The sequence below is a fragment of the Gossypium hirsutum genome, chromosome D12, assembly GCF_007990345.1.
Source record: "Gossypium hirsutum isolate 1008001.06 chromosome D12, Gossypium_hirsutum_v2.1, whole genome shotgun sequence".
Classification (NCBI taxonomy): Eukaryota; Viridiplantae; Streptophyta; class Magnoliopsida; order Malvales; family Malvaceae; genus Gossypium; species Gossypium hirsutum.
The window spans coordinates 42,389,850-42,409,010 of record NC_053448.1 but is presented as its reverse complement, the minus strand read 5'-3'; positions in this window follow the sequence as shown (position 1 = coordinate 42,409,010).

Below are 19,161 nucleotides of genomic sequence, written 5' to 3'. Positions count from 1 at the left end.
ATTCATTAGTGAAGGTAAATGTATATGCTAGTATTGTAATCACTTAAGGTTGAATTACTATGATTAGGTTTGTGATGGTTTGATATGTTTCAATATAGGTGAAAGAAATTTGCTCAAATAAAGTGATCATAAGCGCATAATCGCATGATGAATGAAGTGGTGTATTTGGTCGTTTTTTTTTGTAATGATGGTTTTTGTGTAAAAATATACGTTACTAGGCTGTGTGAATGGTTAAATTTTGATTAGTATGCTATTTGAATAGTTCATGAGGTGAATAAATAAATAAATGTGGTTTGGCTTGATTATGAAATTTGTAATTTGAGTGCATGATTATGAAGTTTAAAAATTTCATACATGACCATTTGTTGAGGTTATTTAGGCCGAATATGTTGGAGTTTATATGCTAGGTGATACTGCGTAGTAATTATAATATACATGTTATACATTATATAATAGTTTAAGCTTAGATAATAATTTTTTTTAAACGCAAATGAGATGAGTATGGGTGATTTGAGATCTGAAATTTAAACGAGCTAAATGTATTCTTAAGGTTAATTTACGATCATAAGTTGAAATGAATGTCTGTTTTGTGCTGTGATTTGTTTGGTAATGCCTAGTAACCCAAATCCAACGACGGACTTGGGTTCTGGGTTTTACATCTTGGGTCTCTTCTAGAGCATCCGACTCCACTATATGACCATCTTGATTTATTATTTTCTTTTAAGAGAATTTTCATCTTACCAATCGATTTATCATACTTCAGGTATGCATTACTTTCAATTTATTCTAACAAGTTGTCCTATTAGTACTTTGACACATCAGTTGGTTTATAAGACTTGATTATTTTTATTAGGTTAGTAAATACATTTGGTAGTTAACTTACAATAAAAAAATTATCTTTTGAACTTCTGGTTCAAATTACTTTCCCTGAGAATCTAGATAATGATGATTCATCCAACTATTATTTCTCTTTCCTATTGTTGGGAAAAATATCAAATCAAAATACAAATCATGCCATAATTGAATCTCCAATTCGTTCTAAATATTTGATAATATGAGATTCATAATTAATATATATTCCCAACATTCTTTAAATATTCATTTTGTACTTTGTGGTGGAACAACTTAAACATATACAACACATTTAAAAATTCTAAATTGGGTTGTATTTAGCTCCTGATCGAAGGTCAATTGTAATGGGAGTACTTATCACAATTTATTGGCATGATGTGTACAAATATTTATTCATATAAAATATCATATCCTTATATACAAAAAGTTATTTTCTTAAAATTAATGGTTTAGCTACTAATTGGAGGCATTTAATTCTTAATTTGGCTAAACCATTTTATACGTATAAACAATAGGCTTTTGCAATAGTTATTCGCACTAACAATCTAGCATATAATAATCATTAAAAGCTAAAGTAATAAAGTCACCAACATTATCAAGAATTGTCTCAATTGCATAATCTGAAAGTTTTGTTCGTAAACAAATCATTAAACAATTAATTTTGCTAACTACAAGTTATGAGTTGATAACTCACATGTGATTAACTTGTAGATGCATCTACTAAAATAATATCAAAATATCCACTTGTTGGATAAATAGACCCATGTTTCTTTCAGAAATGCAAGAGATTCAATCTCAACTTTTGTTATTGAGGTTCTAATAATTCATTTTATTTGAGAAAAAGAAGCCCTTGATAAATGAAGAATCTTCAAATTCTTTAATAAATATAAGTAAATTCTTATCTTTTCATATTATTGATCGATATGGCCTAACCGATCATGCCAACTAATTAGTATATTTGAACTAGCAGACTTCTTGTTTATTATGCACATGGTTCAACGGTACTAATGTAAACTTCTAGTTTACCATATCGTATGATTTAATCATACTAATATATGTATGGTATAAATTGGAGGAAAAATAATAATTTTCCAATACAATAAAATCAAAGATGAAGCTACATGCATTTGTTGCAAATAAATTTTTATCAATTTACAAAATGCGGACAAACAAATATTTTATTTGCATAGGTCTATGCACAAAATTAAGCAAAGCGTAGAAGCATATCATAATTGCACAATAATTAAAAGCTGAAATATAGTATGGATTTCAACACCAATCTTATTATCAATCTTCGCATTATCATCATTTTCCCACTTTTGGTGGTCAGAAAAAAAATATTATGACCATCCCTTTTATTATTATAGAGTCACTTACTATATCCACACCTAAGATTACATCTTTTGGATTTCAAATTTATTATATATTGTTGCACTCATTTTAGGGAATGGAGTGGATCCAGTAGGACGAATTTTATGGTTTTTTATTTAATAGCTCATTATTTAATTCATCCATAAGTAAACAACCTTTTTTCACGGCATTGCTACTACAAGAGTACATTTAAAAGCATAAAAAGTTGAAAATTTTTTCTAACAAGTTCTCATTAGTAACATTCCCTCCAAATAAATTTAATTGAGAACTTATTCTAAATACTATAAAGTTGCACTTGCTAACAATTTTAAAAATTTGCAACTTCTAGAGCAACCAATATACCGAGTTTTGGATAGAATAATCACATGCTAATGGTCATATCTTTCTTTTAAATTATTCCACAATTTAAGTGGATCTTTTACAAACAAATATTATGCTTTTAACCCTTCAGGAGGATGATGGCGAAGGAAGATGATGGAAATTATCACAGTTCATTTAACGAAATATTTCTCTATCCTTTTCAAAATAAAGATAGGTATCCAAGTATCGTGTATAATATAATTCAATAACTAAATCTTTCTCTATTAAAAAATGTAGATATTTATAGCAAGAGTGATTCATATTAAATATAATATTTTCCTCATTCACAATCTCAATAAGAGATCCTTTACAGAGAATATCTTTTAAAACTAATGCATTAACCATCACCATTTTTGTTCTTTCAAATATTGATATATTAGTTTTTGGAGCTTTTAACTAATTTTATACTACCAAATATTACATTAATAAGTATTGAGACTAGTTAGAACGTAATGCAGTGATTATCACTTTATTTAATTGAATATCACGAAAGATTAACATGTTTCGTTATCATATTAAACATAAGGTAACAATATATTAGCTCTTCTAGAGCCCAAAAATTGGTTTGTTTCATCACCAAATAAGAAAAATACTTTTTATCCCTAAATACGCACTGTTTTATTGTCTATGAGATATATGTTTCCTTTTTTTAAGGGATATTAATTGAATAATAAAATATTTAGGTGTACGACAAGTATAAAACCAACGACTTTTCATACATTGAGAACATAAGTTATCTCACTTCTTTGAAGGGTTATAATGAGAACTCTTATTGTTCTCTTATTTATCTTTATGTTTCCACTTCCAATGGTTAGTAATTATATCCCTATGTTCCCATTTCCAGTGGTTATCGATTATATCCTTTGAAAGCATTGCATTATCTAAGAGAAACTTATTTATCTTTATATCTGAATGTCATTAATTTCATTAATGTCAGAATATCATCAAGCATGAAAGCCACTTAAAAATGAATAACACTGGAGAAAAATAATTTTTTTAATGGAAGAATACCAATCTAAAATTTTGTAATGGTTGCATAACCATTTTTATTATTCTTTAAAAAAAATTAAAGCAGTTGTTTTTATAGGAAAAAAACTTCTTTATATATAAACTACTCATGGTAGTTTTATGGTAACTACTTTTTAATAACCTTAAAGGATTTAGGTTCTACCTGTAACACACCTAACTCGTATTCGTCGCCGAATTAGAGTTACTGAGTATTACCAATCAATCGGAAACCATGCAAAATAATATTGTTCGATAACTTAAATACATCATAAACCATTCATATGCATGAATTTTGTCCTTAAATCGAGCCCTCGAGGCCCTAAAAGTATCTTAGAAGCAAAATGGGACCAATTGAAAACAATTTGAAAAGTTTAAGAAAAAGATGCAAGATTTGCAGAACAGGGGTCACACGACTGTGTGGTCAGGCCATGTGCCTCGCACGGATGAGACAAACACCCGCGTCTCAAGCCGTGTAACTTTCGAACTAGGGACACGCGGCCGTGTCCTAGCTCGTGCCCTCATCCGTGTAATTCTCTGAGCAAGGTCACACGGCCATGTATTAGGTCATGTAACTCACTAACTTGAATACTAAGGGACTTTCAAATGACACACAGTCGTGTGCCTCACACAACTGAGTCACATGCCCGTATGTCAGGTCGTGTGGACCGAAAATTACCCAAAAGTTAAGCCATCTCCAAAACCATTCCATGTACAACCTTTAAACCCATTCATACACACTTTAAAAAGGGTCTAAATATCACCCAAACACACATCAAAATATCATTTCAACATTGTAAACGAACTAACTAATGTGTCATTCAAAGATACCACATTTGCATCCAAGATCAACTATCAAATATGTCATTCTTTTACCATTTCACACATAATAACCTATTCCAGTAGTTACCAAAACATACCATTTATAACCCTTTTCAAACCATGCAATATATACCTAAAGAAACATATATTCCAAGTATCCAACATGACCAAGGACTCAAACTTAGCCAACATTCAAATTAACCCATCAAGTAAAACTTAATCACCTAAATCATATTTGTACCAGAATGATTATAAACATATTCAAGATCTATTGCAATTCAAGGTCCTATACATGCCATATAGCCAAAATATCAAAAATCTGCCAAATTAGTCTTTGGGATAGTATGCTTCTTTAAGCTTGATCCGATCTCCCAAGAGCAAAAAGTGAAATCTACAAACAAAAACAAATAGAGGTGAGCTTACTTAAAGCTTAATAAGTTCGTAAGAAAATTAACGATAGAGCTTACCACAAGTTATCTTAACAACACAACTGTATAATAACTAAGGTAAATCTCTGACATTCACAATCTACCAAAGTTAAAAGCCACCCATTTCGTTAAATCAGGTTGATTAGATAACATAGCTAGACATTTTAGAAATACAGAGTATCATTCATTCGGCTAGATCCCAGATTATTGACCGATTCACAATGCTGCTTACACAAGCTGTAGAGGGTTTGCAACATATGCAAGAGCTCAGCTATTGCTACGGTTCATTCGGTAGAACAAAGCATTTAACCGCTTCACTAAATCCACAACTTATGCAAGATTCTTAGCCATCAGATTAGTCCATATCGTCAGAACATATTTACGTAATCCTTTCGTCACTTCACGTCCTGGCCTCAGGCCAAATCACTTTAACTATTCGTTTTACCATTTCTCTTTTTGATTCAATAAGCCTAACAATTTTCCAACTTGGTATTCATAATGTTATGGGAAGAAACACAAACTATAAGAATTAGAAATACGAACTTACCGGCTGATTCGCAGTATTAGCCAAAGTACAGAGACTATTCTACTGCGTTATCTTTTCCCCAGTCCTTCACACATTCGTGATCTAAAATAATAGTTCCATTTAACTAAATAAAACCAATAGTAAAATTAACTCATTTTATGCAATTAAGCTATTTTTACTACTTTACAAAATTGCCCATAATATTTCACTTTTATTCAATTTAGTCCTTAAGCCCTAAACATGCAATTTAACCATTTTATCTTAAAACCCAATTCAACTTAAAACCTTATGATTCTCTAACAGTTCATTTTCACTATTATTTCTCACTAAATACTAGCAATTTTACTCTTTTATCAATTTAGTCCTTAAACATTAAAATCACTAAAAATCACTTTACAAAATAGTTCACCCAAACATTAAAGTTTCATATTCTACCAAAGCTTTCAAGAAATAATTCAAACTCAACAATGAAACAATTTAAAACATTTAACAGCTTCACAAATTAGTCCTCGGTTTAGCTAGATCAAGCTAATACGAACTCAAAAACATAAAAATTACTAAAAACAATATCAAAACACTTGCCAATAAAAGCTTCAATTAAAAAGAAAAACAAACCCTAGCTTGGCTATGTTTTCTGTGGAGAAGATGAGAAGAAATGCAAAATTTTTTCTTTAATTTAGTTTTAATTTACTATATACCTTGGTTTTTTTTGTAAATATTGTAACATTCATAATTAAACCTTAATTAACTATTATAAGCCTAATTACTCTTATCCACATGTGTATATCATCATCTAAATCATCTAATTTAACTCCCATGGGTTAAATTATTCATTTGGTCCCTTTAATTTATAAATTCAACTTTTACAATTCAGTCATTTATTTACTTATTAACTATTCAAACGAGAAAATTTCTTAATCAAAATTTAATACTGTAATGCCCTAAATAATTTATTTATGCTTCTGTAAATCTTGACATAAAATGAGTATCTGCTTTAGTGGCAAAGTGTGTTAGTTGTGTGTGTAGGGTCTTGGGTTCAAGTCCTACTTTTGACAAATTCTGTTATTTTTAATCCTAGTCTTGTTCCTGTTGAGTAGGCTTATGTTATATTGCTAGTAAACTTATATCAAAATGAGCCTGCTGGTTTGAGTGGTAAGGTGTTAGCTTACCTTAGGGTCCCGTATTCGATTCCCTGTGTGAGCGTGGATGATATTTTTACTGCGATTGTAAGATAGAGGTTTAGTGGAGGTAGAATTCTGAGGTAGTAAAGGTGGTTAGTGGGTAGGATTTTGGGGGATTTAGGTATTAGTGGGTAGTTGGGATAATTTCATCAAATTATATCTTATTTTATTTTTCTCCTTGCCTAAAATTGATTGTGTTTCTGACCTTTGCTTCCTTTTCTTCTGTTCACTGCCAAAATTTTCTCCTTTCTCCTTCTTTTTCGATTCTGTCACAAATTTTTTTGCCCAATTCATTGTGTCTCAGTTTTCGGTGCCCATTATTGGTTTGGTAAGTGGTGTGATTTATTGTTTCGTGTTTAACCTTCGATTTTTATAAAGCATATGTGAAAGTTCTGTTGAAATGACATAACGATGCGTAGTTAAGAAATTTGACATTTTTACTGATATCATGTAGGAGAAGGCTATGAAGGAGGAGGTTTCGCTTTGACGACCTGAATGGTATAAGCAGTGGTTTATCGTCGGGGGTAAGTCAGTTTTGTTGTTGCATTTTTGTTGACGAGTTTGTTAATTAAACTACTAAATCGGTGTTGGGTATTCTGTTTTTAAGTTTTGAATGTCTTGGGACTACTTTTGCATAAAAAACGTACCAAGTGTGTACCCTAAACACGAAAAATTGAGGTTTGGCGAAAGACAAAAATTGGGTTTGTCGATGCCACACGAGCATGTGGCTGGAAGTATGGCTAGTCGTGTGTGAGACACGACTGTATGACTAACAAAGGTGTGACCGTGCACTTGACACGATCGTGTGACAATGTGAGTGTGGTCGTATGGGCCACTCGGGCTAGGCTAAGTTAGGCTTGTGGGCCCACACAGCACACGAGCATGTGGGTTTTGTCCAGCCCGTATGGGCCACACGGGCAAGGCCATTTTGGACGTGTGGCCCACACGGGCATTTGGGCTCGAATTCTGAAATTTCTCCTAGGGTCGCATGGGTCGTTTCGATCGACTGTGGACCTATTGTAGGGTTGGTAAGGGTGAACCAAACCCTATTTCATGTAATCTAATACTTTGATAGTCTGATTTGAGTAGGAAACTTATATGTATTCCCGACTGTACTGTTAAGATTGTATTTATCTGTATACAAGCATGTTAAGTATGTTTATTTCGTTATTTTTACATTTGTATTATGTACCTTTGTTTGGGGTGAGATTTGTATATGTGGAGGAAGTGATTTGTACGATAACCTTTTCGCCTATATTCTGGCAGCTTGACTACATATATGGAAATTTGTGTATGTTGCATGACTATTTCTATTGGGTTACACACTGAGTTTATGAAATCTCACATCTATTTGTTTGTTCTATTCGGGTAATCCACAAACTTAGGCGGGTTGGTGCGACGAAGGCTCAACGGTGAGCACTCAACAGAGAACTATTTTTATTTAGTAATGTCGGTTTTATTTTAAAATCTGTTTTTTATTGAGTTTGTAATTTTTAGGACTCTCTAGAATTTATGGTTTTAACTTTTAGATTTGAATTTTGTTTTGCTTCCTTTTTCGCAACGTTGATAGAAATACTTTATGCAAACAAATGGTTTTAACAAATGGTTTTCGAATAAAATGATTTTCAAACTTCTACTACAAATTCTTGATAACTTAAAATGATTTCAAATAAGATTATAAACTCAAGGTTTTCCAAATTTTAAGATTCTGATTGGTAAACTAATAATACGATACGTTTTAAATTAAAAGATATAATTTAAAACCCTTCTTCGTAACACACCCAGATTCAACCATAATGTCTAGGCCGAGTTAGGAGTGTTACATTTAGTGGTATCAGAGCCAGGTTACAAAACTTGATCGTGAATTTTCAGTTTCAAAATTATATTTTGAAAATGACTAGTTTTCAAATAATTTGGATCATTTTGAGTAAGTATGTGGTACATTGAGTCTTCGGCGCCGATCTTGTAAGTATCTCTGAATTTAGAAAACACTGTAGTTAGCACTTTCTAAAACTGTACTAAGTTAGTTAGAGACTAAAACCTTTGAAATACTTCTAAAATTTGGATAACTTCAGCATAAAATATCTACTAATAAACACCGGAACTGATGCATAAAATTTTATAATGTAGATAAAACCAAGTCTCAAAGCCGCTCGGCTTGGGACGACGCACTGTCTGAAGCTATGTTGAGGGTTTTGAAGAGGGTCGCTGGACCCCATTCTGGGTCTAGGGCCATGGGTCAGTAACTGAATGACTCTGGTCCAATGGAGTTAAGTTATTTAGCGGCATCACCGAAATCGCCCCTACCGAGAGGATTATGAATGACATCGACTGCACTCTAGAGCAAAAATTGAATGGTGGAGTTTTTGTTCTTTTCGATGAGGTATATCAATTGTGGTTTTCAATTAATGAGGGTACTCAATCGAATCATCTAAACTGAGATTACTTTAAGACTGCCTTTCAGAGAAAGTACGTGGGCGCAAGCTACGTGGATACTCGTAGGCATTAGTTCATGAATCTTACGCAAGGTGATAAGTTTGTGGCCAAGTATGAGGTCGAATTTTTTATACTGAGCCATTACACTTGAGGCGTGGTGGCATCCGAGTATGAGAAATTTATTCATTTTGAAGACGGTTTGAGGGATAGTTTGAGGGTTCTAATTTCTCCGTAGAGGGAGCGTAAGTTTGTTGTTCTGGGGAAGTTAAGCGCATGGAGCACCAGAACAAAGACCGAGAGAGAGATAAAAATAAGAGGGATTATGAGCCCTCTAGTTTTGTTTAGAGGCCAAAGAAACGGGCTAGACTTGATGGGCTTGTTAGAGTGAGATTTCCTGTTGCTCCTGCTGGAATTCAGCCTTGTGGTGACTATGGTAGGCGCCATCCGGGTGATTTTTGGAGGAGATTTAGGGCTTGTCTGTGGTATGGGTCTTTGGAGCTCCAGATTAGAGAGTGTCCATATTGTGCTGATCAGATGCAAGCTACAGGATTGAGTTCTGTTCAGCCTCAGAGGGCAGTGGAGTAGGCACCTAGGGGCCGTGGATCGGCTAGGAGTGGTAATGGTATGGGACGAGGATAGAGAGCACCGGGCAGAGGTGCTAATCAGACTAAGGTGAGACAACGTACATTGGTTTATGCTGCTTCGACGTCGAGAGGATAGAGACGCCCTTGATGTGATCACGGGTACGTTTTTCATTTTTGATGCCCTATATACTTCTTTGGTAGACATAGCTTCTACACACTCCTATGTAGCTAGTTTTGTTTCCAGAAACTTTGAAATTTCTATTGAGTGTACTTCTGGTAAGATTACTATACTGAGTTCGTTGGGGCAATCTGTTCGGGTTAGTAGACTATATAAAAATGTTTCATTAGAGGTACAAGAGGTTGTGTTTCCGGTAAATTTTATGGAGCTACCGTTTGGGGAGTTCGACTTAATTTTGGATATGAATAGGTTGGTAGAACACCAAGTTAGTTTGGACTGTGCAACGAAGAGGGTTGTTCTGAGGACCGTGGATGGTAAAGAAGTGGTTGTGATCGGTGAGCATCGAGATTACTTATCTAATGTAATCTCCACTCTAGTGGCTGAGAAATTAGTTCAGAAAGGATGTGAGGCGTATTTTTCCTGTGTTAGTATTTCAGTTTCTGAGAACTCTTCTATCGGAGATATCAAAACAATGAAGGAATTTCTGGATGTTTTTCTCGAGGAGTTACCGAGTTTACCTCCAAATCAAGAAGTTGAGTTTAGAATTGAGCTTTTACCGAGTACAGCTCCGGTGTCCATTGCTCTCTACCGTATAACACCGAATGAGCTTACAGAGCTTAAGGCTCAACTTCAAGAACTTCCAGATCATGGTTTCATTCTTCCTAGTGTGTCTTCGTGAGGGCACCTATTTATGAATAAAATGAATGGTACCATGAGGATGTACATCGATTACCGGCAACTGAATAAGTTAATTGTGAAGAATAAATATCCACTTTAGAAGATCGATAACCTATTTGATCAGTTTCTTGGGGCTGCGGTATTCTCCAAAATAGATCTTCGTTCTGGGTATCATCAGCTTAGGGTTAAGGAAGCTGATATTCATAAGATAGCTTTTAGGATTCGTTATGGGCACTACGAGTTCCTAGTTATCCCCTTTAGTTTGACAACTACTCGAGCTACATTCATGGATCTAATGGACTGAGTTTTCGGCCGTATCTGGATCAATTTGTTGTAGTTTTCATCTACGATATTTTGGTGTACTCTAAGACCGAGGATGAGCATGACCAGCATCTTTGTAACAGTCTGATTTAGACCCTAGTCGGATAGTGGTTTCGGGACCACAAATTCGAGTCAAAAAAATATTTTAATATTATTTTATGTTCATATAGTTTGTGAATTGACATGTGTGAAATTTTCGTAATTTAATTTATCCATTTGAGTGCTTAATTTAGAAAAAGGGCTAAATCGCATAAAAAGTAAAAGAGGCCTTCTATATGTTAAATGTGTTTATTTGTTAAGGTTTGTTAGATAGGAGGTCTTTATGATGTTATTATACCATTAGTAGCTTGAGTGGACCATTATAGACATATATTAATTAATTATTATGTTTTATAATTAAGGTTAAAATAGTAAATAGAAAAAAAAACATATAATTAAAGTAAATGAAAAAAAATAGCCATGCATAGTTCATCCTTGGCCGAAACTTCAAAAGAAAAGAAGAAAGAAAAGAAAAGTTAGGTTCGGCACTTTGGAAGTTCAAATTAGGTATGTGTTTTGCTCGATTTTTGATAATTTTTACGTTTTTGATATCGTTGCTTTGTATATTACCTAGCCCATGTGTTAATTTTTGGAGTTGATGATGATTTTGAAAATTGCCATTGTTGATAATGTGATGAAATTGTTGTTTGAAGATGAAAAATAAATCTTTGATGTTTGATTTTTATGTTTAATTAAGTGATTTTTGATAAAAATCCAAATTAGGGATTTATTTGTGGAATTAGAAAATTTAGGGGCTTAAATGTGAAATAAATGAAAAATATGGGTTGCTATGGACTATAGGAAGATTCGGCTAAGGCATAGTTTTGATGAATTTTGTGTATTTTGTGATTTTTGGAAATAGAGACTAAATTGAATAAAATGTGAAATGTTAGGGGCTAAAATGTAATTTGACCATTTATGAGCTTTTAAGTAAATTTGAATGAATATATGGTTAAATAAGTTAAATTTGTATTGAATTAGATCAAGAAAAGAAGAAATCGGATTTGGAACGAGGGAAATAAAATGTGGTCCAGTAGTCGTTCCATTTCGTTCGATTTTGTCCAAGGTAAGTTCGTAAGTAAATAATTGTGTTTAAATTTAATGTACTTATTTTATACATTTTCGAATAGAAATATGTGTATGTATACTTAATTGCTGATTTTTATTTTTCATAGGAAGATTATTTACGAGTTTAATTTGATTGAACTACGTCATACAAAAGTCATACAAGCAACAAGAAGGCTGAAATGTGATTTCGTGTAAGACCACGTCTGGGACGTTGGCATTGATTTGAGATTTACGTGTAAGACCAAGTCTGGGACATTGGCATCGTATATAATTACGTGTAAGACCCTATCTAGGACAGTGGCATTGTTATTTAATTACGTATAAGACCCTGTCTGGGATAATGGCATCGTTATTTGATTACATGCAAGGCCACGTCTGGGATGTTGGCATTGTACGAACTTTTTGAGCTGTTCAAGTATCTTTCTCGAATTAGAATAATATAAGAAGTAATTATATGACTCAAAAATCGAGTGCGAGATTGAATTAATAAAATTCAAGTATGTTTGAGTTATACAAAGCTTGATAGTAAAGGTAAGCATTATATATAACATGAAAGATGAAAGAACCACTTAAATATGAGTATATATGTATATGTACAATATTAGTAGGATTTGGTTTATTTGTATAATTTATATGTGTATTTTGAAAAGTATTTGCTTACGACTTACTAAGTTATTTCAACTTACGGTGTGTTTGTTCATTCATTGTTTTATAGATTTTGGAAATTAATTACAAGCTCGGGGATCGTCAAGAATCATCATCACACTATCGACTGTTATTCGGTACTTTTGAAATTTTAAACTCTGAACATATGGCATGTATAGGTTAGATTAAATAGGTTTGGTTTTGAATTTGTGTATATATATATAGCCATGCAAAAATGGCTTAAATATAATGTTGTGGTTTGTGCATATGTGGTTATGACTTATACTCATGCTTGAAAGGGTTAGGTTTTATGATTATGTAACGAGTACTAATGAGTATGATCAACAATCAGCCAATAAATTAGCTCTTATGGAAATGCATTTCATATTATAACTTGTGTTGTTGATGGACATACCTTTGATTCGTGATGTATGTATCTATAATCTAGGTGATGGCTTTCATTCAGATTGTGAAATTGGCATTCGATGTGGCTTAATATTGACCTATTTTTGATGTCCAATTTGTTTAGTGAATTGACTTGGAAGTGGTAATTGATTTGTATGTATTTTCGGCTTCATAGGTATCTTGTATTGGAAGTATGATATGTGGTTGTTTGGTGTGTTATAGGATGACATGATTCGGCATGAATAATAATTATGAAGATAGAAATATGAGCATATTTTATGGTTATTTGGGTACAAATTTTGAAATGGTAATTAACATACATGTTTTAAGATGGTTTGAGTTTGATCATTGAGGGTATTTTTAATGGCCGAATACAGGGTAATTAATTTGTTGTGTTTATGTGTTTGGGGCATGATAATTATATGCAAACCGATGTACTAAAAAATTTTGTGTATGTTTTAAAGATAAAAAAAATTGTTTAATGTAGCTAAGGTATAATGCATATAGGTTGGTATTGAAGTTACTTAAGTTTTATATTGTACGCTTATTATGTGAAAAACTAAAACAAAGCAAATGTGCAAATAAGCAAAAAAAATAAATTGATATTATTTTATTTAATTAGTTAAGGAATTTAATTAGCCGTGATTTGGTATTTGAATTTTTTTTAAATGGCTTTGTTATAGAGTGATATGTGTATATATTTATTAAAATAATATGTTTGATAGTTAATTAAATATATGGATTGTTATGACTTAGTTTTCTTATGCACATATTTTTATTTAAACAATATGGCCATAAGTTTGTTAATAAAATAAATATATGCAATAGTTGCTATAATGTAAAAATATTAATTACGATAAATTTTTAATTGGTCCAGTGATCTATAGTTGTGAAAGTGGTGTATATGATTGGGTTGTTATTTAATATTCAATTTTTAAAATTAAAGACTGTTTGGAGTTGTGTTTTGGTTGGTAATGCCTCGTAACCCTAGCTCGGAGACGGACACTGGTTAGAGGTGTTACAATCTTAGGGTAGTGCTTCAGATAGTTCGAAAGAAACAGCTCTACGCTAAGTTTAGCAAATGTGCATTCTGGTTGCGAGAGGTAACATTTCTGAGGCACGTGGTTTCTACTTAGGGGATCCGAGTTGATCCTAGAAAAATAGAGGCTGTGATTGATTGGAGACAACCTAAGAACGTTTCGGAGATCTGCAATTTTCTTGGTCTGGCGGGTTATTATCGACGGTTTGTTGAGGGGTTTTCACTGATTGCAGCTCCTCTGACTAAACTTTTGCGCAAGAATGTTACTTTTGTCTGGACCAATGCACAACAATCGAGCTTTGAGAAGCTCAATTCTGTCCTGACTCAGGCTCCTATTCTGATATGCCTGAATCTAGTAAAGAGTTTGTGGTTTACAGTGATACGTCGCACATCGGTTTGGGATATATACTGATGCAAGATGGTAAGGTTGTGGCTTATGCGTCCCATCAACTTAAGTCACACGAAGGGAATTATCCGACGCAAGATCTCGAGTTAGCTGCTGTGGTGTTTGCATTAGAGATTTGGAGGCAGCCTTAAGTACCTCCTTACTCAAAAGGAGTTGAATCTTAGGCAGCATCGATAGACTGAGCTACTCAAAGATTATGATTGCACAAAAGAGTATCATCCCGATAAAGCCAATGCGGTGGCTGATGCTCTTAGTCATAGAGCGATGACTGATTTGAGGGCAATGTTAGCTCATCTCAGTTTTTTGATGATTGGGGTCTGTAAGCCGAGTTGTAAGTGAAGCTGACTTGGATTGGGTAGATTCGGGAAAAAACAATTAGGTTATGAGTCTCTGGGACTACGGCTTTGTCTGGTTGAGAGTCGCAGTACTTCTAATTTTGGACTGAATCAGGATGGAATTCTGTGTTTTTGAGGTCGGGTTTGTGTACCGAACGATTCTGATTTGAAACAGTTGATTCTGAGGAAAGCGCATAGTATCCCCTATGTTATGCATCCCGATGGTAATAAGATGTATCAAGATCTCTGTGAACTGTACTGGTGGCCGAGTTTGAAACAAGAGGTAACGAATTTAGTTGCTTGTTTCCTGACGTACCAGCAAGTTAAGGCTGAGTACCAGTTGCCTTCAGGTTTGCTCCAACCCATTAAGATTCCCTTATGGAAATGGAAACTTGTGACAATAGACTTCGTTAGTGGGTTGCCTTTAATACCAACTAAGAAGGATTTTGTTTGGGTCATCGTGGACCGATTGACCAAGTCTGCCCATTTTATTTCGGTTCGGATAGACTACTCTCCGCAAAAGTTAGCGAAGCTCTACATCTCTAAAATTGTAAGATTGCATGGGGTACCAGTTTCGATAATCTTTGATAGGGATCCTCGTTTCACTTCTCGGTTCTGGAAGAAATTTCACGAAGCTCTGGGTTCGAGATTGGACTTCAGTATTGTGTTCCATCCTCAAACAGATGGTCAATCTAAGAGGGTGTCTCAGATATTGAAAGATATGCTTCGGAGCTGTGTGATTGATTGTCGAGGTAGTTGGGAGGATTTTCTGCCGTTCGTTCAGTTTGCCTACAACAATAGTTGCCAGTCTAGCATTCAGATGGCACCTTACGAGGCTTTATATGGTCGTAAGTGCCGTACTCTGCTATGTTGGACTGAGTTGCGTGAGCGATGGGTTTTGGGTCCTGAGCTAGTTTCCAAGACTGAAGATAAGGTTAGATTGATTCAGGATCATCTAAAAGCGGCCTCTGATAGACAGAAGTCCTTTGCGGATTTGAAAATGACGGATATCTAGTATGCTGTGGGTGACTTCGTATTTCTTAAGTACCTCCGTAGAAGAAAGTTTTGTGGTTCGGTCATAAGGGAAAGTTAAACCCTAGGTTCATTAGGCCGTATCAGATTCAAAAACTTGTGGGACCGGATGCTTATCAGTTAGAGCTACCTTCAGGGTTGGATCGTATCCATAATGTGTTTCACGTCTCGATGTTGAAGCGGTATCGGTCTAAGGAAGCCACGTGGGAACCTGAGGACTCGATGTGTCAGCAGTATCCTCATCTATTTGGATCAGGTAAATTTTGAGGCTGATATTTCTTTTAGGGGGTAGATTTTAACGCCCTAAATAATTTATTTCTGTTTCTGTAAATCCTGACATAAAATGAGTATCTGCTTCAATGGAAAAGTGTGCTAGTTCTATGTGTAAGGTCTTGGGTTCAAGTTCTACTTTTGACAAATTTTGTTATTTTTTATTCTAGCCTTATTCTTGTTGAGTAGGCTTATGTTATATTGCTGGTAAACTTATATTAGAATAAGCCTGCTGGTTCGAATGGTAAGGTGTTAGCTTACCCTAAGGTCCCTTGTTTGATTCCCTGTGGTGAGCGTGGATGATATTTTTGCTACGATTATGAGATAGAGGTTCGGTTGAGGTAGAATTCTTAGGTAGTGGAGGTGGTTCTTAGGAAGGACTGTGGGGGATTTAGGTATTAGTGGGTGCGGGGATAATTTCATCAAATTATATCTTTTTTTTTAAATTTCTCTCTCTTTCCAAAAATTAATTGTTTTTGATGCTTGCTTCCTCTTCTTTTGTTCACTGTCAAAATTTTTTCCTTTCTCTTTCTTTTTCAATTCTGTCACAAATTTTTCGCGCAATTCATTGTGTCTCAGTTTCTGGTACTCATTCTCGGTTTGGTAAGTGGTGCGTTTTGTTGTTTCGTGTTTAACCTTTAATTTTTGTAAAGCATTTGTGAAAATTCTGTTGAAATGACATAACGATGCAGAGTTAAGAAATTTTACCTTTTTGTAGATATCGTGTAGGAAAAGGACATGAAGGAGGAGGTTTTGCTCCGACGAACTGAACGGTATAAATAGTGGTTTATCTTCGGCAGTAAGCCGGTTGCATAGTTGGATTTTTTTGACGAATTTGTTAATAAAAGTACTAAATTGGTGTTGGGTATTCTATTTTTAAGTTTCAGAAGTCTCGGGATTACTTTTGCCTCAAAATCTCACCAAATGTGTACCCTAAACACGAAAAATTGAGGTTTGGCTAAAGCTGAAAATTAGGTCTGTCGACGGCACATGGGCATGTGTCCGGCTGTGTGGCTGGCCTGTGAGACAAAGCTGTATGACTGATGAAGGTGTGGCCGTGCGCTTGACACGACCATGCGACAGTGTGAGTGTGGTTGTGTGGGTTTTGGCCAGGCTGTATGAGCCACAAGAGTAAGGCCATTCTGGGCGTGTAGGCCACACGGGCAAGCCACAGGGGCATGTGGGCCAGAATTCTGAAATTTCCCCTAGAGTCGCACGGATCGTTGCGATCGACTGTGGACCTACCGTAGGGTCAGTAATGGCTAACCAAACCCTATTACATGTGATCTAATACTCCGATAGTCTGATTTGAGTACGAAACTGATATGTATGTCTGATTGTACTGTTAAGTTTGTATTTATCTATATACAAGCATGTTAAAAATGTTTTATTTTTGCATTTGTATTCTGTATCTCTGTTTGGCGTGAGATTTGTATGTGTGGAGGAAGCGATCTATACGATGACCTTTTTGCTTATAGTTTGGCAGCTTGACTGCATATTATCTGTTATGTATCGCATCGACACTATATGGTGTGTAGGAATAGGTGGGTGTTTTTAACCCCACATGGTGTGATGGGATGGACGAAGATGGCGTGTAGAAGATGGGGGGTAGGAATCTATACATCTAATATGTTATCTGATATCTATTACTATTATGGGTTTAGGTCTGAATTTGTATCTGACTGTATATGGAATTCTGTGTATGTTGCATGACTATTTCTGTTGGGTTACACACTGAGTTTACGAAAACTCACATCTATTTGTCTGTTCTGTTTGGGTAATCCACAGAATTAGGCAGGTCGGTGTGACGGAGGCTCAACGGTGACCACTTAACAGAGAACTGTTTTTATTTAGTAATGTCGGTTTTATTTTAAAATCTGGTTTTTCTTGAGAGTTTGTAATTTTTGAGACTCTCTACACTATATGGTTTTAACTTTTAGATTTGGATTTTCTTTTGCTTTCTTTTCGGCAACGTTGACAGAAATACTTTACGCAAACAAATGATTTTAACAAATGGTTTTTGGAAACACGAGCTTGGTTTTGAATAAAACGATTTTCAAACTTCCGCTGCAAATTCATGATAACTTAAAATGATTTCAAATAAGATTATAAACTCAAGTTTTTCCAGATATTAAGACTTTGATTGGTAAACTAATAAAACAATACGTTTTAACTTAAAAGGTATAATTTAAAACCCTTCTTCGTACAGACCCAGATTCGGCCATAATGTCTAAGCCAGGTTAGAGGTGTTACAAATACGATACTAATGATCTCATTGATTTTAAATAATTAATATTTACAAACTGACATGTCGGATTTATTGTCTTGAAACCATTATTTCCGACACCACTGAAAAACGGGTTGTTACATTACCCCATTATAGACGATTCAGATCTGATTCGATCCAATATTTTCAACAAAATATAATTTCAAAAGGAAAATTTTAAGAAAACTAGATACATACCATATATAAATTTGATTAATATATTACTCATACGATGTAAATGTAACAACTCGAAAGTCAATAGTGTTGGAAACAACAGTTATAGAATCCCATTTCTAATGTTCAAGTCCATAAATGTTATTATTTAATGTTTATGACGTTAGTATAAAGGTTAATTAAAGTTTAGTCCCTTAATTCTATCAATTGGATATTTAATTAATGTCTAAGACTAAATTCTAAAAGTGGTAAAAGTTAATCACTATGAATTTTTAAATAAGCGAAGGACCAATTGAACAATTGGACCATTGGTAAATTGGCTAAGCGGTGGTGGATGTCGGTTGGAACCCACCAAATGTGTTAATCAGGCTTAACGTTACCTTAATTAAGTTTAATTAAATAAATTAAAATTAACTAAGTATATAAGCCAAATTAGTTTATCATATTTTATTTTTCTTCTCTTCTTCACCGTTTCTAACTAAAGAAAACATATAAGCCATGGATGTAAAAGATTCAAACTTTCGGCACTTGGTAAATGTATTCAAAATTAGTCCGTTTCTTGTAATTTTTATGTTTTTTAGGTTGTAAGAGCTTGATTTAGCTAGCCCATATACCAATTTGCAAAAATTTTAAATTTCTAAAAGTTATCATTGATGAATACTTGAAGAATTTTGTACTATATTGTTAGATTTTAAGTTTAGAAGTGAAAAAAAGACTAGTTTGTAAAGTTTAATTGCTAG